Source organism: Triticum dicoccoides, chromosome 6B (genome assembly GCF_002162155.2).
Source record: "Triticum dicoccoides isolate Atlit2015 ecotype Zavitan chromosome 6B, WEW_v2.0, whole genome shotgun sequence".
NCBI lineage: Eukaryota > Viridiplantae > Streptophyta > Magnoliopsida > Poales > Poaceae > Triticum > Triticum dicoccoides.
Genome location: NC_041391.1, coordinates 551,730,075 through 551,754,299, shown reverse-complemented (window position 1 = coordinate 551,754,299; position 24,225 = coordinate 551,730,075).

The following is a 24,225-nucleotide window of genomic DNA, read 5'->3' as shown; positions in this document are numbered from 1 at the left end:
CCAACGCGATTAGGGGTTGTCAATCCCTTCATGGTCACTTACGAGAGTGAGATCTGATAGAGATGATAAATAATATTTTTTGGTATTTTTGGTTTTACATGCAAAGTGAAAAGTAAAAGGCAAAGTAAAAACAAAGCAAGTAATAAAGTAATGGAGATTGATATGATGAGAATATACCCGGGGGCCATAGGTTTCACTAGTGGCTTCTCTCAAGAGCATATATATTCTACGGTGGGTGAACAAATTACTGTTGAGCAATTGACAGAATTGAGCATAGTTATGAGCATATCTAGGTAATGATCATGTATATAGGCATCACGTCTGAGACAAGTAGATCGAAACGATTCTGCATCTACTACTATTACTCCACTCATCGACCGCTATCCAGCATGCATCTAGAGTATTAAGTTAAAAACAGAGTAACGCCTTAAGCAAGATGGCATGATGTAGAGGGATAAATTCATGCAGTATGATAAAACCCCCATCTTGTTATCCTCAATGGCAACAATACAATACGTGCCTTGCTGCCCCTTTTGTCACTGGGAAAGGACACCGCAAGACTGAACCCAAAGCTAAGCACTTCTCCCATTGCAAGAACTACCAATCTAGTTGGCCAAACCAAATGGATAATTCGAAGAGACTTGCAAAGATAACTCAATCATACATAAAAGAATTCAGAGAGGATTCAAATATTGTTCATAGATAAGCTGGATCATAAACCCACAATTCATCGCTCTCAACAAACACACTGCAAAAAGAAGATTACATCGAATAGATCTCCACGAGAGAGGGGGAGAACATTGTATTGAGATCCAAAAAGAGAGAAGAAGCCATCTAGCTACTAGCCATGGACCCGTAGGTCTAAAGTAAACTACTCACACTTCATCGGAGGGGCTATGGTGTTGATGTAGAAGCCCTCCATGGTGGATGCCCCCTCCGGCGGAGCTCCGGAACAGGACCCAAGATGGGATCTCGTGGATACAAAAGGTTGCGGCGGTGGAATTAGGTTTTTGGCTCCTGTTCTGATCGTTTGGGGATACGTAGGTATATATAGGAGGAAGGAGTACGTTAGTGGAGCAATAGGGGGGCCACGAGGCAGGGGCGCGCCCTAGGGGGGGCCCACCCTTGTGACCGACTCTTCTGCTTCTTGGAGTAGGGCCCAAGTCTCCTGGATCACGTTCGATGAGAAAATCACGTTCCTGAAGGTTTCATTCCGTTTGGACTCCGTTTGATATTCCGTTTCTTCGAAACACCGAAATAGGCAAAAAACAGCAATTCTGGGTTGGGCCTCCGGTTAATAGGTTAGTCCCAAAAATAATATAAAAGTGGAAAATAAAGCCCAATATAGTCCAAAACAGTAGATAAAGTAGCATGGAGCAATCAAAAATTATAGATACGTTGGAGACGTATCAGGCATCCCCAAGCTTAATTCCTGCTCGTCCTCGAGTAGGTAAATGTTAAAAAAGAATTTTTGATGCGGAGTGATACTTTGGCATAATTTCAATGTAAATCTTCTTAACTGTGGCATGAACATTCAGATCCAAAAGATTTAAGACAAAAGTTCATATTGACATAAAAATAATAATACTTCAAGCATACTAATCAAAGCAATCATGTCTTCTCAAAATAACATGGCAAAAGAAAGTTCATCCCTACAAAATCATATAGTTAGGCTATGCTTCATTTTCGTCACACAAAGATGTTCCCAACTTCTATACCCCCGATGACAAGCCAAGCAATTGTTTCATACTTAAATAATCTAAAACCTTTTCAACCTTCACGCAATACATGAGCATGAGCCATGGATATAGCATAATGGGTGGAATAGAATATGATGATGGGGATTGTGTGGAGAAGATAAAAAAGGAGAAAGTCTCACATTGACGAGGATAATCAACGGGCTATGGAGATGCCCATCAATTGATGTCAACATGAGGAGTAGGGATTGCCATGCAACGGATGCACTAGAGCTATGAATGCTCAACAAAAGAAAACTAGTGGGTGTGCATCCAACTCGCTTGCTCATGAAGACCTAGGGCATTTGAGGAAGCCCATCGTAGGAATATACAAGCCAAGTTCTATAATGAAAAATTCCCACTAGTATAAAAAGACAACTTATGAGACTCACTACATGAAGAACAAGGTGCTACTTTGAAGCACAATATATGAGACTCACTACATGAGGAACAAGGTGCTACTTTGTAGCACAAGTGTGGAAAAAGAGATAGTAGCATTGCCCTTTTTTTCTTTTCTTTTTTTTCTTTTTTTGGGGCCTTTTTTGGCCTTTCTTCTTTTTTTTCCTTTTTTTCTTTTTGGGCAATGCTCTAATAATGATGATCATCACACTTCTATTGATTACAACATAAAGATTACAACTCGAAACTTAGAACAAGATATGACTCTATATGAATGCCTCCGGCGGTGTACCGGGATGGTGCAATGAATCAAGAGTGACATGTATGAAAATAATGCATGGTGGCTTTGCCACAAATACGATGTCAACTACATGATCATGCAATGGCAATATGACAAAAGTAATGTATGTCATGATGATGATGATGGAAGTTGCATGGCAATATATCTCGGAATGGCTATGGAAATGCCATGATAGGTAGGTATGGTGGTTGTTTTGAGGAAGATATAAGGAGGTTTATGTGTGATAGAGCGTATCGTATCATGGGGTTTGGATGCACCGGCGAAGTTTGCACCAACTCTCAAGGTGAGAAAGGGCAATGCACGGTACCGAAGAGGCTAGCAAAGGCGGAAAGGTGAGAGTGCGTATAATCCATGGACTCAACATTAGTCAAAAGAACTCATACACTTATTGCAAAAATTTAGAAGTCATCAAAAATCAAGTACTACGCGCATGCTCCTAGGGGGATAGATTGGTAGGAAAAGACCATCGCTCATCCCCGACCGCCACTCATAAGGATGCACAAGCCAGGTACACTTCATGTTTCAAATTTGTTACACAACTTTAACCATACGTGCATGCTACGGGACTTGCAAACTTCAACACAAGCATTATTTGAATTCATAATCACCCAACTAGTACGACTTTGATATTATCACCTCCATATCTCAAAACAATTATCAAGCATCAAACTTATCTTAGTATTCAGTTCACTCAAAAGAAAGTTTCACATATTTTGAATACCAAGTACATTAATACTAAGCAAATTACCATGCTATTAATGACTCTCAAAATAATTTAAGTGAAGCATGAGAGATCAATAGTTTCTTTAAAACAAATCCACCACCGTGCTCTAAAAGATCAAAGTGAAGTACCAGAGCAAAAATTATCACGCTCAAAAGATATAAGTGAAGCACTATGAGCAAAACTATCAAGCTCAAAAGATATAAGTGAAGCACATAGAGTATTCTAACAAATTCCAATCCATGTATGGCTCTCTCAAAAGGTGTATACAGAAAGGATGATTGTGGTAAACTAACAAGCAAAGATGCAAATAATACAAGATGCTCCAAGCAAAACACATATCATGTGGTGAATAAAAATATAGCTCCAAGTAAATTACCGATGGAAGTGGACGAAAGAGGGGATGCCTTCCGGGGCATCCCCAAGCTTTGACTTTTTGGTGTCCTTGGATTATCTTGGGGGTGCCATGGGCATCCCCAAGCTTAGGCTCTTGCCACTCCTTGTTCCATAATCCATCAAAAGAATTCACCCAAAACTTGAAAACTTCACAACACAAAACTCAATAGAAATCTCGTGAGCTCTGTTAGAGAAAGAAGACAAAGAACTACTTAAGGTACTGTAATGAACTCATTCTTTATTTATATTGGTGTTAAACCTACTGTATTCCAACTTCTCTATGGATTATAAACTATTTTACTAGCCATAGATTCATCAAAATAAGCAAACAACACACGTAAAACAGAATCTGTCAAAAACACAACAGTCTGTAGCAATCTGTAACTAAGGCAAACTTCTGGAACTCTAAAAATCCTACCAAAATAGGAAGTCCTGGACAATTTGTTTATTGAACAGTATCGAAAAGAATCAACGCAAAATCACGTTCCTGTGATTTAACAAAATTATATTCGTGCATGCAAAGTTTCTGTTTTTCAGCAGAATCAAATCAACTATCATCGTAGGTTATCCTATAGGTTCTACTTGGCACAAACACTAACTAAAACATAAAATCACATCCAAACAGAGGCTAGATGGATTATTTATTCCTAAACAGAATCAAAAACAAAAAACTCAAATAAAATTGGGTTGCCTCCCAACAAGCGCTATCGTTTAACGCCCCTAGCTAGGCATAAAAGCAAGGATAGATCTAGGTATTGCCATCTTTGGTAGGCAATCCATAAGTGGCTCTCATGATAGATTCATATGGTAATTTTATTTTCTTTCTAGGGAAGTGTTCCATGCCCTTCTTTAAGAGAAATTGGAATCTAATATTCCCTTCCTGCATATCAATAATTGCACCAATCGTTCTAAGGAAAGGTCTACCAAGAATAATAGGACATGAAGGATTGCAATCTATATCAAGAACGATAAAATCTACGGGCACATAATTCCTATTTGCAACAATAAGAACATCATTAATTCTTACCATAGGCTTTTTAATAGTGGAATCCGCAAGATGCAAGTTTAGAGAGCAATCATCAAAGTCACAGAAATCTAGCAAATCACACAAAATTTTGGGAATAGTAGAGACACTAGCACCCAAATCACACAAAGCATGAAACTCATAATCTTTAATTTTAATTTTAATATTAGGTTCCCACTCATCATAGAGTTTTCTAGGGACAGAAACTTTCAACTCAAGTTTTTCTTCATAAGATTGCATCAAGGCATCAACAATGTGTTCGGTAAAGGCCTTATTTTGACTATAAGCATGAGGAGAATCTAGCACGGATTGCAACAAGGAAATACAACCAATCAAAGAGCAATTTTCATAATTAAATTCCTTGAGATCCAAAATAGTGGGTTTAGCAACATCTAGGTTTTTATTTCTTTCAATCCCAATTTCATCAATTTCATCATCAAGATCTAGAAACTCCAAATTCTTAGAACGCCTTCTAGGTAAAGGAAGATCATATTCAGTTTCATCAAGATTCATATTGCAAAACAAAAATTTAATGGGGGACACATCAATAACTTTTAGATCATCATCTTGATTTTCATAGGAATTCGGTTTAGCGACCATCTTATTGACTAAGGTAGCTTGCATATCCGAAATTTCAGCGGTCATCTTTTCAAGACGAGCAATTTGGGCTGTTATACCATCAAATTCTTTATACATATCATCGAGCTCTTTATTCATATAACTCATAAAACTTTTTTGTTCCTTAAGCTCGTTTCCAAAGAAATTATTATGCTCAAATTGCAAAACCATAAACTTTCTGACATTGCTTTTGATCTCCTCTAGCCATTTAAGGTGAAGATCACCAAATCTAGGTAGAGCCATCACGACAAGCAAGCAAACTAACACACGAGCAAACAAAAGGCAAGCGGGAAAAGTCAAACGTGAAAGAGAGGAGGAGATTGGGAAAGAGAGGGCGAATAAAACAGCAAGGGTGAAGTGGGGGAGAGGAAAACGATAGGCAAATGGCAAATAATGTGGCGAGAGATAGGGATTGTGATGGGTACTTGGTATGGTTGACTTGCTTGCGTGAGCCTCCCCGGCAACGGCACCAGCAATTCTTCTTGCTACCTTTTGAGCACTGCATTGGATTTTCCCGAAGAGGAGAGGATGATGCAGCAAAGTAGCGTAAGTATTCCCCTCAGTTTTTGAGAACCAAGGTATCAACCCAGTAGGGGACCACGCACAAGTCCCTCATACCTACACAACACGATTGCTCCTCGCAACCAATGCGCTTAGGGGTTGGTCACTTACGAGAGTGAGATCTGATAGAGATGATAAATAATATTTTTGGTATTTTTGGTATATAGATGCAAAGTGAAAAGTAAAAGGCAAAGTAAAAACAAAGCAAGTAATAAAGTAATGGAGATTGATATGATGAGAATAGACCTGGGGGCCATAGTTTCACTAGTGGCTTCTCTCAAGAGCATAGATATTCTACGGTGGGTGAACAAATTACTGTTGAGCAATTGACAGAATTGAGCATAGTTATGAGCATATCTAGCTAATGATCATGTATATAGGCATCACGTCCGAGACAAGTAGATCGAAACGATTCTGCATCTACTACTATTACTCCACTCATCAACCGCTATCCAGCATGCATCTAGAGTATTAAGTTAAAAATAGAGTAACGCCTTAAGCAAGATGACATGATGTAGAGGGATAAATTCATGCAATATGATAAAAACCCCATCTTGTTATCCTCGATGGCAACAATACAATACATGCCTTCCTGCCCCTCCTGTCACTGGGAAAGGACACCGCAAGATTGAACCCAAAGCTAAGCACTTCTCCCATTGCAAGAACTACCAATCTAGTTGGCCAAACCAAATGGATAATTCGAAGAGACTTGCAAAGATAACTCAGTCATACATAAAAGAATTTAGAGAAGATTCAAATATTGTTCATAGATAAGCTGGATCATAAACCCACAATTCATCGATCTCAACAAACACACCGCAAAAAGAAGATTACATCGAATAGATCTCCACGAGAGAGGGGGAGAACATTGTATTGAGATCCAAAAAGAGAGAAGAAGCCATCTAGCTACTAGCTATGGACCTGAAGGTCTGAAGTAAACTACTCACACTTCATCGAAGGGGCTATGGTGTTGATGTAGAAGCCCTCCATGGTGGATGCCCCCTCCGGCGGAGCTCCGGAACAGGCCCCAAGATGGGATCTCGTGGATACAGAAGGTTGCGGCGGTGGAATTAGGTTTTTGGCTCCTGTTCTGATCGTTTGGGGATACGTAGGTATATATAGGAGGAAGGAGTACGTCGGTGGAGCAATAGGGGGGCCACGAGGCAGGGGCCGCGCCCTAGGGGGGCGCCCCCCACCCTCGTGACCGACTCTTCTGCTTCTTGGAGTAGGGTCCAAGTCTCCTGGATCACGTTCGGTGAGAAAATCACGTTCCCGAAGGTTTCATTCCGTTTGGACTCCGTTTGATATTCCCTTTCTTAGAAACACTTAAATAGGCAAAAAAACAGCAATTCAGGGCTGGGCCTCCGGTTAATAGGTTAGTTCCAAAAATAATATAAAAGTGGAAAATAAAGCCCAATATAGTCCAAAATAGTAGATAAAGTAGCATGGAGCAATCAAAAATTATAGATACGTTGGAGACGTATTAGGGAGCACCGTCTGGCCTTGCCACGTCTCCCCCGACCAAGGAGTGGGGGGCCGCGACCAGGTCTTCATCAGCCAGGGCTCCAGAGCTCAAGCGAATGGCAGCATCTGCTTCCCCGAGCCTCCACAACGGGAGTGAGTGCTCCCGGAGTGGAGCCACCCGGTTCTCCAGAAACTCCCTCAGGAGCGTGGCCCCAGTCAGCTTCGCCACCCCCAGGTTGCCTGGCCTCAGGTCCGCGTCCATCCTCTCCAGCACCGCCCTCGCGCGGGGGTCGACGAGCTCCGCACGAGACCACGCATCAACGGCCTTGGGCTGCCCCGTGGGCAGCACAAGTCGGGGCTGGATGCGCCCGGCGTCCACCATGACCCACCTGCTCTGGAAGCCTTGAATCCTCTTCCCGGGCTTCGAGATGGCGTTGGAGCAAGAGTATGCGACAAAACTCGCGCATGCGGAGATGGGGCCACGAGAAACCCGGAGATAAAAGTAATGGCGCAGCAAGGCCACCGAGGGCTTTATCCCAACATGAGCCTCGCAATAGTAGAGATCGCCAGAAGAAGAACCGAGTTGGGGTGGAGGTGCAGAGCTTGCAAGTTGTACACGCGAGAACAACAAGGAAGAACTCAGAAAAAGGAGGCACCAGGCCGGCGATGATGGCGCTCACGAAGAGCGGGTAGAAGGTGCTCCCCTTGCCTTCAGGCTGGCCGGTGTTGGAAATATGCCCTAGAGGTAATAATAAAATGGTTATTATTATATTTCCCCGTTCATGATAATTTTCTTTTATTCATGCTGTAATTGTGTTATCCGGAAATCGCAATACATATGTGAATACATAGACCACAACATGTCCCTAGTGAACCTCTAGTTGACTAGCTCGTTTATCAATAGATGGTCACGGTTTCCTGACCATGGACATTGGATGTCATTGATAACGGGATCACATCATTGGGAGAATGATGTGATGGACAAGACCCAATCCAAGCATAGCACAAGATCGTGTAGTTCGTTTGCTAGAACTTTTCCAATGTCAAGTATCATTTCCTTAGACCATGAGATCGTGTAACTCCCGGATGCCGTAGGAGTGCTTTGGGTGTACCAAACATCACAACGTAACTGGGTGACTATAAAGGTATACTACAGGTATTTCCGAAAGTGTCTGTTGGGTTGACACGGATCGAGACTGGGATTTGTCACTCTGTATAACGGAGAGGTATCTCTGGGCCCACTCGGTAATGCATCATCATAATGAGCTCAAAATTACTAAGTGGTTGGTTACGGGATCATGCATTATGGTACGAGTAAAGTGACTTGCCGGTAATGAGATTGAACGAGGTATTGGGATACCGACAATTGAATCTCGGGCGAGTAACATACCGATTGACAAACGGAATTGTATACGGGATTACTTGAATCCTCGACATCGTGGTTCATTCGATGAGATCATCGTGGAAAATGTGGGAGCCAACATGGGTATCCAGATCCCGTTGTTGGTTATTGGCCAGAGGGTCATCTCGGTCTTGTCTGCATGTCTCCCGAACCCGTAGGGTCTACACACTTAAGGTTCGGAGATGCTAGGGTTGTAGAGATACTAGTATGCGGTAACCCGAAAGTTGTTCGGAGTACAGGATGAGATCCCGGACGTCACGAGGAGTTCTGGAATGGTCCGGAGGTGAAGAATTATATATAGGAAATCCAGTTTCGGCCATCGGGAAAGTTTCGAGGGTCACCGGTATTGTACCGGGACCACCGGAAGGGTCCCGGAGGTCCACCGGGTGGGTCCACCTATCCCGGAGGGCCCCATGGGCTGAAGTGGGAGGGGAACCATCCCCTGGTGGGCTGGTGTGCCCCCCCTTGGCCCCCCTGCACCTATGGTTGGAAACCCTAGGGGTGGGGGCGCCCCACTTGGCTTGGGGGGCAAGCCACCTCCCTTGGCCCCCGCCCCCTTGAGATCCAATCTCTAGGGGGCTGGCGCCCCCCAGGGCCCCTATATAAAGAGGAGGGGAGGGAGGGATGTGCACCCCTGCTCCTGGCACCTCCCTCTCCCTCCGCAACACCTCTCCCTCTCGTAGAGCTTGGCGAAGCCCTGCCGAGATCACCGCTGCTTCCACCACCACGCTGTCATGCTGCTGGATCTCCATCAACCTCTCCCTTCCCCTTGCTGGATCAAGAAGGAGGAGACGTATTCCCCAACCATACATGTGTTGAACGCGGAGGTGCCATCCGTTGGGCACTAGGATCATCGGTGATTTGGATCATGACGAGTACGACTCCCTCAACCTCGTTCTCTTGAACGCTTCCGCGCGATCTACAAGGGTATGTAGATGCACTCCTCTATCTCGTTGCTAGATGACTCCATAGATTGATCTTGGTGAAGCATAGAATGTTTTTATTTTCTGCAACGTTCCCCAACAGTGGCATCATGAGCTAGGTCTATGCGTAGTTTCTATGCATGAGTAGAACACAAACTTGTTGCGGGCATAGATGTTGTCAATTTTCTTGCCACTACTAGTCTTATCTTGCTTCAGCGGCATCGTGGGATGAAGCGGCCCGGACCGACCTTACACGTACGCTTACGTGAGACAGGTTCCACCGACTGACATGCACTAGTTGCATAAGGTGGCTAGCGGGTGTCTGTCTCTCCCACTGTAGTTGGAGCGGATTCGATGAAAAGGGTCCTTATGAAGGGTAAATAGAAATTGGCATATCACGTTGTGGTTTTACATAGGTAAGAAACGTTCTTGCTAGAAACCTATAGAAGCCACGTAAAAACTTACAACAACAATTAGAGGACGTCTAACTTGTTTTTGCAGCATATGCCTTGTGATGTGATATGGCCAAAAGGATGTGATGAATGAAATATATGTGATGTGTGAGATTGATCATGTTCTTGTAATAGGAATCACGACTTGCATATCGATGAGTATGACAACCGGCAGGAGCCATAGGAGTTGTCTTTATTTTGTATGACCTGCGTGTCATTGAATAACGCATGTAAATTACTTTACTTTATTGCTAAACACGTTAGCCATAGAAGTAGAAGTAATCGTTGGCGTGACAACTTCATGAAGACACGATGATGGAGAGCATGATGATGGAGATCATGGTGTCATGCCGGTTACGAAGATGATCAAGGCGCCCCGATGATGGAGATCAAAGGAGCAATATGATATTGGCCATATCATGTCACTATTTGATTGCATGTGATGTTTATCATTTTTTGCTTCTTATTTGCTTAGTATGACGGTAGTAAATAAGATGACCCCTTACAATAATTTCAAGAAAGTGTTCCCCCTAACTGTGCGCCGTTGTGAAAGTTCGTTGTTTCGAAGGACCACGTGATGATCGGGTGTGATAGATTCTAACGTTCACACACAACGGGTGTAAGACAGATTTACACATGCAAAACACTTAGGTTGACTTGACGAGCCTAGCATGTACAGACATGGCCTCGGAACACAAGAGACCGAAAGGTCGAACATGAGTCGTATGGAAGATACGATCAACATGGAGATGTTCACCGATGATGACTAGTCCGTCTCACGTGATGATCAGACACAGTCTAGTTGAGTCGGATCATGTATCACTTAGATGACCAGAGGGATGTCTAATCTGAGTGGGAGTTCATTAAATAATTTGATTAGATGAACTTAATTATCATGAACTTAGTCTAAAAACCTTTGCAAAATGTCTTGTAGATCAAATGGCCAACGCTCATGTCAACCTCAACTTCAACGCGTTCCTAGAGAAAACCAAGCTGAAAGATGATGGCAGCAACTATTCGGACTGGGTCCGGAACCTGAGGATCATCCTCATAGCTACCAAGAAAGCATATGTCCTAGAAGGACCGCTAGGTGAAGCACCCATCCCAGAGAACCAAGACGTTATGAACGCTTGTCAGTCACGTGCTGATGATTACTCCCTCGTTCAGTGCGGCATGCTTTACAACTTAGAACCGGGGCTCCAAAAGCGTTTTGAGCAACACAGAGCATATGAGATGTTCGAAGAGCTGAAAATGGTTTTCCAAGCTCATGCCCGGGTCGAGAGATATGAAGTCTCCGACAAGTTCTACAGTTGTAAGATGGAGGAAAATAGTTCTGTCACTGAGCACATACTCAAAATGTCTGGGTTGCACAACCGCTTGTCCTAGCTGGAGATTAACCTCCCGGATGAGGCGGTCATTGACAGAATCCTTCAGCTGCTCCCACCTAGCTACAAGAGCTTTGTGATGAACTACAATATGCAGGGGATGGTGAAAACTATTCCTGAAGTATTTTCAATGCTGAAATTAGCAGAGGTGGAAATCAAAAAGGAGCATCAAGTGTTGATGGTCAATAAAACCACTAGTTTCAAGAAAGGAAAGGGTAAGAAGAACTTCAAGAAGGACGGCAAGGGAGTTTCCACGCCCGGTAAGCCAGCTGCCGGGAAGAAGCCAAAGAATGGACCCAAACCTGAGACTGAGTGCTTTTATTGCAAGGGAAAGGGACACTGGAAGCGGAACTGCCCCAAATACTTAGCGGACAAGAAGGCCGGCAACACCAAAGGTATATGTGATATACATGTAATTGATGTGTACCTTACCAGTACTCGTAGTAGCTCCTGGGTATTTGATACCGGTGCGGTTGCTCATATTTGTAACTCAAAATAAGAGCTGCGGAATAAGCGGAGACTGGCGAAGGACGAGGTGACGACGCACGTCGGGAATGGTTCCAAGGTCGATGTGATCACCGTCGGCACGCTACCTCTACATTTACCTACGGGATTAGTTTTAAACCTCAAAAATTGTTATTTAGTTCCGGCTTTGAGCATGAACATTGTATCTGGATCTCGTTTAATGCAAGATGTCTACTCATTTAAATCCGAGAATAACGGTTGTTCTATTTATATGAGAGATATGTTTTATGGTCATGCCCCGCTGGTCAATGGTTTATTCTTAATGAATCTCGAACATGATGTTACACATATTCATAGTGTGAATACCAAAAGAAGTAAAGTTGATAACGATAGTCCCATATACTTGTGGCACTGCCGCCTTGGTCACATTAGTATCAAACGCATGAAGAAGCTCCATGCTGATGGACTTTTGGAGTCTCTTGATTACGAATCATTTGACACATGCGAACCATGCCTTATGGGCAAAATGACCAAGACTCCGTTCTCCGAAACAATGGAGCGAGCAACCAACTTATTGGAAATCATACATACTGATGTGTGCGGTCCAATGAGCGTTGAGGCTCGCGGAGGATATCGTTATGTTCTCACTCTCACTGACGACTTGAGTAGATATGGGTATGTCTACATAATGAAACACAAGTCTGAAACCTTTGAAAAGTTCAAGGAATTTCAGAATGAGGTAGAGACTCAACGTGTCCGAAAGATAAAGTTCTGACGATCAGATCGTGGGGGAGAATACTTAAGTCATGAATTTGGTACGCACTTAAGGAAATGTGGAATCGTTTCACAACTCACGCCGCCTGGAACACCTCAGCGTAATAGTGTGTCCGAACGTCGTAATTGCACTCTATTGGATATGGTGCGATCTATGATGTCACTCACTGATTTACCACTATCATTTTGGGGATACGCTCTAGAGACAGCTACATTCACTTTAAATAGGGCACCATCTAAATCCGTTGAGACGACTGTCACAACCCTAGATTGGCCTTGTTTGTCTTTGCATCTCATCATGTCATCATCATAGTTATGTTTATGAAATTTGAATTGAGGTTAGTTGAAACCCTCATAAATCATTTCAGAAATAATAAACATTAAAATCTTTTCAAAGAAGTCCAAGAAAATGTTCCTCTTAGTCTCTGGAAATATTGCAAAGAGGTAAAACTCAAAACAATATTTTTGGAATCTTAGAGATATTTATTTTGGGCCTTTGAATTAAATAAATAACTATTTGCATTGGATATATATTTGTTAATTAATTAATATATGTCCAGTAATTCTGATCTTTGGTGAAGGGCTTTGGAATAATCCAACTAGTCCCTACAATAATTATCAGAAGCAACAAACATGATTTAGTGTCTAAAACTAAATCAAAACAAATTACAGAAAATGCAAAACAGAAGAAAGAGAGAGAGAGAGAGAGAGAGCTACGTGGGCCACTTACCTGGAGGCCCATCTACTCTGGCCCAGCTGACTGGCGTGGCCAGTCGTCATCTCCACCGCGCTAGAAGGACGCCGAGCGCGTGCTCGCCGTGCGCACACACGCGCCCATGCCACCTCCTGCCTGCTAGCTTGCGTGGCGCCGCAGATAGACCCGCGAGAGCCATCTGGATCGCTCTGACCGCCCCGCACACTCCCCCTCGTTTCCCTCTCGCCCTCTCCACCATGGCCGAGATGCCCGTGAGCTCGCTGCCGCCATAGCCGCGGCCACCGCCTCTCCCTCCTCCCCTTGAGCAGTCCAGGAGCTCCGAATCATCACCGTAGCCCTCTCCGTCGGCACAGGCGACCAGAAGAGCCCCGACGCATCGTCCTCGACCTCATCTTCTTCCTTGGCCATGGGAGATCGCAGCCGGGATTCCGCCGCCGTCAAGCCTTCCTCGAGCACACTGACCCTCTCCCCGTCCTCCTTGTGAGCTACTGCGTCTCCCCCCTCTCCTCTCTCTGCTTTTGCGCCCCCAGCTAGCTTCACTGCTGTGCCCGAATCTCGCCGCCGCCGTGCCATGTCGCTGCCGCGGCCAGAGCTGGCTCCACCCGCTTTTGAGCGTGTCGTCGTTCTCACGGTGCTCCCAGGAGCCGAACGCATGCACCATCTTCTCCTGCCGTGCTCCCTAACACCGAACCCGAGCACGCCCGAACTCCGGCCGCCGCCGTCGTGGTTGCCGTCGCCTCCGGCCACCCCATCTCTTCCCGCTTGCCCTACTGGATGCGCGCGAGCCCCAGCTACGCATAGGACCAAACCACGATCGATTTGGTCGACCGTGGGCAAAACCCGAGCCACTCCAGTGCACCTCCGCCGCGGCTTGAGGTCGTCGCCGGCCAAACTCCGGCGTGCCAACATGGCCGCGTATTTAGTGCTAAACACCGCCAGCTAAACTACCCACAGACATTAACAGTGGACCCCACCACAATAATTATGTATAAGATTTATTTCTGTTTAGGATTAGATTAAGTAAAGTGGGCCCCTACTGTCAGGGTTGACCTGCCCAGTCAGCGTTGACCTGGTCCCACCTGTCATCCACCCAAACGAGCCCTGTTACACTGACCCGTGGGTCCCAGTCGTCAGGTTTGACCTGGCTAGCGCTGTTGACCTGCTGACATCTTGCTGTCATCATGCTGACGCAGTAAATATTTTCTGGAGTTTTAAATAAATCAGAAATGATTTATTTATTCCAGAAAATATCTAAAACTTCTAAAATTCATATAAATTCAACCGTAACTCCAAATGAAATAAATTATATATGAAAAATGATCAAAAAAATCCAAAGAATCTGATTATGACATTATCATGCATGTTTGAACAACTTATGCCTGCTGATCAGGTCAAATCAAATAAGTGGCATTTAAATAATCACATATGGAGTTGAATTTGAACCCTTGGTTCAAACCAACTTCATTTAATCTGGTTTCTAGTTGCATTAGCTCAAACACAAGCATATTGCCATGTCATGATCATGCATCATATTGTGCATTGAATTGATCGTGTGTTCTTTCTCTGTTGCCGGTGTTTGTCCCCTCTCAGTAAACGTGGTACCGATGATGAGTTCGATGACACCGATGGAGAACTATACTATCTTCAGAAGTGCCAGGCAAGCAAAACCCCCTTGTTCATTCCGATACAATCCCACTCTCTTGCTCCTGCTCTCTTTTATTGCATTAGGGCAACAACGATTCATCTGTTACTTGCTGCGGTAGTTGAACCCTTTTATCCTCTGCATGACCTGTCATTGCCACAGTAAATAGATGAAACCCACTAGCATGAGTAGGAGTTGTTTGAGCCCTGATGTGCCTACTCATTCATGCTTGTTTTTCATGCCTGCTACTGCTTAGAGTTGAGTCAGGTCTGATTCATCGGGGATGAATCAGAGGTGTGTGAACATGTCCTACTGTGTGTGAGCTAAGTGTGTGAACACGATTTGGTAAAGGTAGCGGTGAGAGGCCATGTAGGAGTACATGGTGGGTTGTCTCATTGAAGCCGTCCTCAGGAACTGAGTTCTGTGTTTGTGATCCATGAAATAGTTACTACCACGCATTGGGCCTGAAACCAATGGACCCTCTCGGCTCCTTATTCACCCTAGTCCTCTGTCCAGGAGTTGCAAGTAGTTTCTGGTGTTTGGGGCTTGCTGGAGGCCGTGGGCAGCGCTGACCGGAGGGGTGGGCTGTGATGCGGTAGGCACGTGGCACGGTGTACCGGGCGCCCGTTTGGTGTCTCGGGAACCCTGCACACATCGTTCGGGGCCATATGTAGAAACCTCGGCCGGACCCCCTGCGGATGGAACCTTAATAGGCGATAAACCTGGACTAGAGACTTGAGTGCTTAGGTAGGTCGTGGCCGACACCCTCGTTGGGTTTCCGCTTGAAGGTTGCCGAGTACATGTCGTGTAAACGACGGTAAGTGGTGAGAGCGTGTGTGAAGAAGTACACCCTTGCAGGGTTAACATCATCTATTCGAATAGCCGTGTCCGCGGTAAAGGACTTCTGGGTTGCCTATACAGTTCATAGACAAGTGAAAGTGGATACTCTAAAATGCGCAAGATAAGCGTGAGTGCTATGATGGCGTCTCGTAGGAAGACGGGAGCGGATCCATAGTGGTGTATTGATTGGTGGATATGTGGACTCGTGTGCGCCACCTCAAAAGAGTTACTTGCAGTTGTAGTTCAGGATAGCCACCGAGTCAAAGCTGGCTTGCTGCAGTTAAACCCCACCATCCCCTTTGTTGATAATGATGCATATGTAGTTAGTTCTGATGTAAGTCTTGCTGGGTACATTTGTACTCACGTTTGCCTATTCTACGTTTTGTAGAGAGACTTCCGTCTCACTAGTAGTTCCGCGTGGACTTCGACGTTTAGCTTGTTACCTCAGCTATGATCTTGTGCCCTCGGCAGGATCTGGTAGATAGTCAGGCTTCTCAGCCTTTTTCATTTGTAGTTGTATGTACTCAGACATGTTAAGCTTCCGCATGTGCTTTGACTTGTATGCTCTGAATGTTGGCTCATGAGACCTATGTTTGTAATATCTCGCTCCTTGGAGCCTATTGAATAAAATACTTGAGTTGTAGAGTCATGTTGTGATGCCATGTTGTATTTGCACATATCGAGCATATTGTGTGTATGTTATTGAAATGCTTGGTATGTGTGGGATCTGACTATCTAGTTGTTTATCCTTAGTAGCCTCTCTTACCGGGAAATGTCTCCTAGTGCTTCCACTGAGCCATGGTAGCTTGCTACTGCTCCGGAACACTTAGGTTGGCTGGCATGTGTCCTTCTTCGTTCCTGTGTCTGTCCATACGGGGAAATGTCACGCGATGAATACCGGAGTCCTGTTAGCCCGCTACAGCCCGGTTTACCGGAGTCCTGCTAGCCCAGTGCTACAGCCTGGATTCACTCGTTGATGACCGACACATTTGAAAGATCGAGGATGTCGCCTAGAGGGGGGATGAATAGGCGCTTTTAAAATAATTACGGTTTAGGCTTGAACAAATGCGTAATAAACCTAATGGTTAATTTGTCAAGCACAAAACCTAAAACAACTAGGCTCACCTATGTGCACCAACAACTTATGCTAAGCAAGATAAGCAACTATGTGATAGCAAGATACATGACAAAGAACAATATGGCTATCACAAAGTAAAGTGCATAAGTAAAGGGCTCGGGTAAGAGATAAGCGAGGCATGCGGAGACGACGATGTATCCCGAAGTTCACACCCTTGCGGATGCTAATCTCTGTTTGGAGCGGTGTGGAGGCACAATGCTCCCCAAGAAGCCACTAGGGCCACCGTAATCTCCTCACGCCCTCGCACAATGCAAGATGCCGTGATTCCACTAAGGGACCCTTGAGGGCGGTCACCGAACCCGTAAAAATGGCGACCCTTGGGGGCGATCACCGAACCCGTACACTTTGGCAACCCTTGGGGGCGGTCACCGGAACCCGTCAAATTGCTCGGGGTGATCTCCACAACCTAATTGGAGACCCTGACGCTTGCCCAGAGCGTTACGCCATAATGATTGAGCTCCGAACACCACCAACCGTCTAGGGCGCTCAAGCACCCAAGAGGAACAAGCTCAAGGGCACCAAGCACCCAAGAGTAATAAGCTTCTCAACTTGTAACTTCCACGTATCACGTGGAGAACTCAAACCGATGCACCAAATGCAATGGCAAGGGCACACGGAGTGCCCAAGTCCTTCTCTCCCAAATCCCACCGAAGCAACTAATGCTAGGGAGTAAAATGAGAGGAAGAACGAAAGAAGAACACGAAGAACTCCAAGATCTAGACCCAAGGGGTTCCCCTCACTTAGAGGAGAAAGTGATTGGTGGAAACGTGAATCTAGATCTCCTCTCTCTTTTCCCTCAAAAACGAGCAAGAATCCATGGAGGGATTGAGAGTTAGCAAGCTCAAAGGATGTCAACAATGGGGGAAGAACACGAGCTCAAAGGATAAGGTTCAATGGGGAAGAAGACACCTTTATATAGTGGGGGAACCAATCCAACCGTTACCCCACTGAACATCCCCGCACAGAGCAGTACTACCGCTTGGGCGGGGCGGTACTACCGCTAAGAGCGGTACTATCGCTCCCACCCAGCGGTACTACCGCGCTGATGAGGAAGACAGGGTCCTGTCCCCAGAGCGGTACTACCGCGGGAGTAAGAGCGGTACTACCACTTGGAGCGGTACTACCGCCACTACTACCGCTCCTAGTACCGCAAAACCCGACACGAAAAACAACGTTCTCGAATCGAGGCGGTAGTATCCCGGAACCACTGCGGTACTATGGCCGAAGCCCACAAGCGGTACTACCGCTCTTGGAGCGGTACTACCGCTGAGATTGGTACTACCGCTTCGTGGAGTGGTACTAGCGCTTGAGAGCTTCGGCGGTACTACCGCTGAGGACCGCGGTACTACCGCTGGCGCCACCCTTATGCCACTACCACGAAAACCAGAACTGCCATAACTTCTTCAAATGAGCTCCGAATTGAGCAAACTCAAGCTTGTTGGATAGAGGCAGGGGAGGTATGCTTAGCAAACAAAGGAGTGAAACCTCCAACAGAGAAGAACCGGCATACCCTCCAACATCGAAAACATCATAGAAGATGCATGTGAACTCCGTTTTCGATGAATTCGAGCTTGTCATAAAAATGACCAAAAGCTCCAAAAACTCACAAGGAGAAGAACCAAACAAGAACTAATAAAGATGATGCAAGGATGCAATGGTTTGAGCTCTCTACGAACGATACGATCAAGCAACTCATCGAGAGCCCCCCTTGATAGTACGTCAATCGATCCTATAACCCGGTCTCCCACAACTACCATGAGACCGGTAAAATAGAAAACCTATCAAGGGCAAACCTTTGCCTTGCACATGGTCCACTTGAGCTAGATGATGACGATCTTGACTCCGTCAAGTTGGACCACCTTTCTTGATTGCGTTGGCTTGATGAAGACTAGATGATTGCTCCCCCATACTCCACTATGGGTGAGCCTCTCTTCCGCACATCTTCACAAGTCCATTGTCACCACAATGGACGACAAGTTTCAAGCATTTGATCTCTTCGAGATGCCTCACTTGAACTTGCACACCACAACCTAACCCCACCAAGAACTCTCACGAAGATCATGGGTTAGTACACAAAGCGTAATTGACAATGCTTACCATACCATGGGATCGCTTGATCCCTCTCGGTACATCTTCTATGCTTTGTGTGTTGATCAACTTGATTCACTCTTTGACTTAGTCTTGATCAACCTTGAATCTTTCCAACTCTCTTCATTTGGATGATGTCTCGAAGGTAAACATGAATGATCACACACTCTTCTTCTTCAAGACATGCTTGCTATAAGCACAACACTCATATGACCAATCTTTGGATAATTCCTTAATAGCACCTTGGTCATCACAAACTCTCCTTGAAACCAACAAATGGACTCCAAGAAAAGCCTATGGACAAACCCTTCAAATATAACTCAAGGCGACCATTAGTCCATAGAGATTGTCATCAATTACCAAAACCAAACATGGGGGCACCGCATGTTCTTTCAACGTTCGATGCTGGGTTATGTATGCCTGTCCGTGTAAGTTAGTGCCACTTTGGGTTCACGACTAGCCATGTCAGCCCGGGCTCCATGTCATATGGATGCTAGCGATACTATCATATACGTGTGCTAAAAGGCGCAAATGTCCCGGGCAAGGTAAGGCGACACCCGTGGGAATACCGTGCGTGAGGCCGCAAAGTGATATGAGGTGTTACATGCTAGATCAATGTGCCATTGAGTTGGGGTCCTGATAGCTTTGGTATCAGAGCCCGACTGCTTGTAGGATTACCAAGCCAAACTGGTCGAAGTTGAGTCTAGAAATCTTTACTTATATAAGGGAATTGATTGTGGAATGGAAATGTAAGGCTCTTTTTACTCCTTATACCTTATGCCTTCTGATCCGAGTCATACTACCTTCCTACGGGGTTAAGAAACTAGGCTTCTCTTCTTTCTATCAGGATCACGTGTTACTAATCCGTAGACTTATAGAATTGTTGGACTTAAGCCTTGGTTCAGTTCCTACTACTTCCGTATGTTAACTGTTGACCTCGAAACCTTGATGTTGTGCTTCTGAGTGGTTATGCCACCATTTTGCAGGATGTCTCAAATCTTTTTGAGCATTTACAGCCGTTATGCTGTCCGAGTCGTCCCATGTTTTTAGATAGTCTGAAGCATTTGCAAAATCCCTTCCTCCCATTTTGATGTCCCTTTGGGCCAGATTAACCACACTAATCGGTGAGCTGAGGTACTCTGTTGCCTTGACGTATATGTTGGAGCTATTACTATGACCCTAGGTGTCTTAGAGTGCCACCTAGTAAGCTAACCATGTTTTGCGTTCCTAGTGTGATGATTCTGGCCACCATTCTCGAAAGCATCCCGTGATGCAATTTTGTTAGTAGGTATTCTACTCCTGGGTTTTGAACCCGATATTCACCCTACTCACTTCATGTTGATAGTGTTTGCTCATTCCTTTAGGTTATTAGTAACCTTTGCATTAGTCCTCGAGGTCCGTGGTATTTTCTTCTTCCAAATACTATGAACCACTTCTGGCAGAAGTTTGTTGGATCAAAAGATCACAATAGGAGTGCTCTTGATGAGTTCTTCATTCTATATTGTGACTCTGCCAGCTCAACCTTTCTGCATGGATTATCCGGAAGAAATATGTTGAACTCGTTCAACATGCTAATCTATGCATCCACAACTCCGAAAATCATATGTTCTTTTGAGTTGTCCCTTTTTAGTTGTTTTCTGACCTTCTTCTATCAATTGATAGTCAAGAGTATGCGTGCCGTCGTTCATTGATGCCTATTACTCTTGTGGTCCGTCAAGCCATTCTATTCTGAAATGACTAGGAGAAACAAACTCCAGTACCTCGGCCATATCCAGGATTGGGTCAAAGTAGTTGTATCTCGCAGATCAAAATGCCAACCTAGCTTTTGTTCTGTTCTACCCTAAAGTATTACCCACTTTATGTCAGGAATGTCATGAGGGTTGCACCTTCTCTTATGGATTCTTGATGTAGTGATACTTCTCACCATCGTTATTCATTTCTCGGTCCCCGTGTTGTTGCAGCCGGAATGCCGACAAGTGAATCGTGATGTGTGAAATCTATACTCCGAGCAACCCCGTTGCCTGGTAGTTAAGGACTGTAGCTTCATTCTTAGTATGTTGATTATTGAATCATCACCCTAAGGTTGATTGTGCTACCTAGTCCTTATCTCCTGGTGCACTCTTCGATCAATGAGTTAGGATTGTGTCAATCCCTCGCTCTTTTGATCATATCATCTTGTCTCGAAAGCAAGATTGTTCTCAAGCTTAGTTACATATCGGTGGTTCGTGATTTTCTGAATATCTTCTGGAAAGTATCACCAGGTTGTCACCTGACCGCTATGTTGAGTTCGTGATCAAGTTGGCTTCTTGTAAACCACCCTTTCTCCAAGAATCCGTGTTCGATACCCCTGAGCTAGTTGGTTAAGATAAACAACAACTTGGAGAGATGGAAGATAAAAGCTTGTCCGACTTAGCTCATGTTAAGGGATATCTTGTATGTATGTTGAAGAAAGATGATATCTTCATCGATTGGTCCCTGTGATCAGTTGTTGGACCTATTATCTTATCAAACTTTGATTTGAGTGTGGGCTATTCTCAAATCAAATAAGAACCAATGATGTTCTTAATGTTGTCTTACTCGTGGTTGATCCTTCGAGTATACACCATTATATCTTTTGTTCTGACCAATGCTATCACCATATTCACATAATTGTGGAATTCCATTTATATGGAAACTGGACGAATTGTTGTTGAGCCCATCGACAACATCCTTATCTTCTCCATAATCTTGTTGAACATTAAGCTAGTATTGGAAACTTTTGAAAGCATTTCTTCATGCTAACTCATGAAGCATATGCCTGGATGGAAGAAGTGACTTCCTACAATTCATGTGCATTTGATGCAAGTTGCCGCCGTGAATTCGATAAAGTCAATGTTGCCTCTTTGGAATCATCCCAAGTTAGTCACGCATGTGCGAAGTACTCTATGGTTTGATAGGTTGGCCGCCTCCATTCTATATGAGTTTCCTAGCACACCAAGCCACTGATTGATTTGTTCAAGGAGAAGAAGTTCCTTCTTAAGAGCTAGACTTATGTAAGGACTTCGATATCCTCGATGATGGTTCCCCACCTGGACTCGGTAGTGTTTTATTATAAGACTACTACGTGGACAAGCTTGTCTGGGACAACGTGTTCACATGTCTGTAGCAGAACCAGCTCATGTTTTGGAGCTTACTACCGTAGTTCATTCCTCGAGAATCTCGCAACATCATCTCGTCGATTTGTGTTGCAAACTTTCATTTTACTTTCTAGACTCGATGAGTTTAGATTATTCTGACACCAACCAGATCTAAATCTCAGGCGGATATGATGGTTGGAACGTTTCCCAAGAATTAAAATATTAGTCTCTCTGTAACCCGGTAAAGTGGATGTCATGGCCAACCCACCCAGCTAGAAGACCTGTTATTGTAATATCTTGATTGAAGAAGTTGGCCACCTCCCCATAAGGACTTTCTAGGAATTACTCCCTAATTGTTCCTTATGGATTCTTGTGCTCCCGAAGTCCAACCTCTTACTTGATGGTCTAGTTACCAAACCATTTCAATGAATGGGATACGCTAGCACATCAACGAGAACATTAGAAGCGGAGTGCTAAATGTCTCTCAGTCGATCATCCTGATTTTGATCCCTTGGCCTCGCTAAGGTGAAATCTGAGAAGGTGTTATCTTCCTTTGCATCTGCATCCTCCATCACCATTTGTCATGATAGTATGTTGTGTTGCCAGGATCCTTGACACGGATATTGGTAAGACCTTGATGAATATGGAAATGCTCAAGTTCTTGAGAGCGCGCACAAGCACTAGGTGTTATCATCGACACTAACTGGGATTGCTCCCAGTTTCCTCAGTTATGCTACAACTTCTCAAACAGAGGACTCACTCTCTACTGTTGGGTTTCTCCCCAGTTACCAGAATCATTCCCAGCATTTGCATTCGTTCCTAGCTTGCACTGCCAATGTGCCATTCTACCATGGTTCCATCCATTTTCGGTGATAAGCAAATCACCCCTTGTGTTGTCTTCAACAAGGTAATCCACATCATCCATACTAGTCCGAGTATGTCATTCCTTCGAACTCCGTCAAACGATTGATGTGATTTGCCTTAGGCTGATATAGAGGGTTTTCAATGCTCTCTGAATCAAAGGTAATTCTTTTGCCACTCCAGGTAATGGTTCCATGAGTCACCTTCTCTGAGGTGTCTCGCTATGGTATCATGGCAACTCAAATTCTCGCTATGTTGATAACCGATCACCACCTTCTTAAGTGTGGAATTGTTGTCTACCTAGTGAACCTTTGTCATGTGCTTCACCCCATCCCTCAGGACGTATTCTTCGTGTCTCAGCTCGAGAGTTGTTTCAACGTCTCGCTCCATGAGTTGATCCTGAGTTGTTCGATCTTCGGTAAGATCGATTCTTCTGGAGTTTTCCTTTCCTCTCCTTGTCATGTTAGTTGGAGTTCTCAGAGCAAGACGACGAGACAATGATGGTGATCGAATCAACGTCTTTATGAAGTGCAACTTGGATCATGAAGATTGTGTTAGTTTGCGTCCCCCTTTAATCTTACCCTACGCTTGAATCTAGGGACGAGATTCTTGCTTAGTGGGGGTGAGTTGTCACAACCCTAGATTGGCCTTGTTTGTCTTTGCATCTCCTCATGTCATCATCATAGTTATGTTTATGAAATTTGAATTGAGGTTAGTTGAAACCCTCATAAATCATTTTAGAAATAATCAACATTAAAATCTTTTCAAAGAAGTCCAAGAAAATGTTCCTCTTAGTCTCTGGAAATATTGCAAAGAGGTAAAACTCAAAACAATATTTTTGGAATCTCAGAGATATTTATTTTGGGCCTTTGAATTAAATAAATAACTATTTGCATTGGATATATATTTGTTAATTAATTAATACATGTCCAATAATTCTGATCTTTGGTGAAGGGCTTTGGAATAATCCAACTAGTCCCTACAATAATTATCAGAAGCAACAAAAATGATTTAGTGTCTAAAACTAAATCAAAACAAATTACAGAAAATGCAAAACAAAAGAAAGAGAGAGAGAGAGAGAGAGAGAGAGCTACCTGGGCCACTTACCTGGCGGCCCATCTACTCTGGCCTAGCTGACTGGCGCGGCCAATCGTCGTCTCCACCGTGCCAGAAGGACGCCGAGCGCGTGCTCGCCGTGCGCACA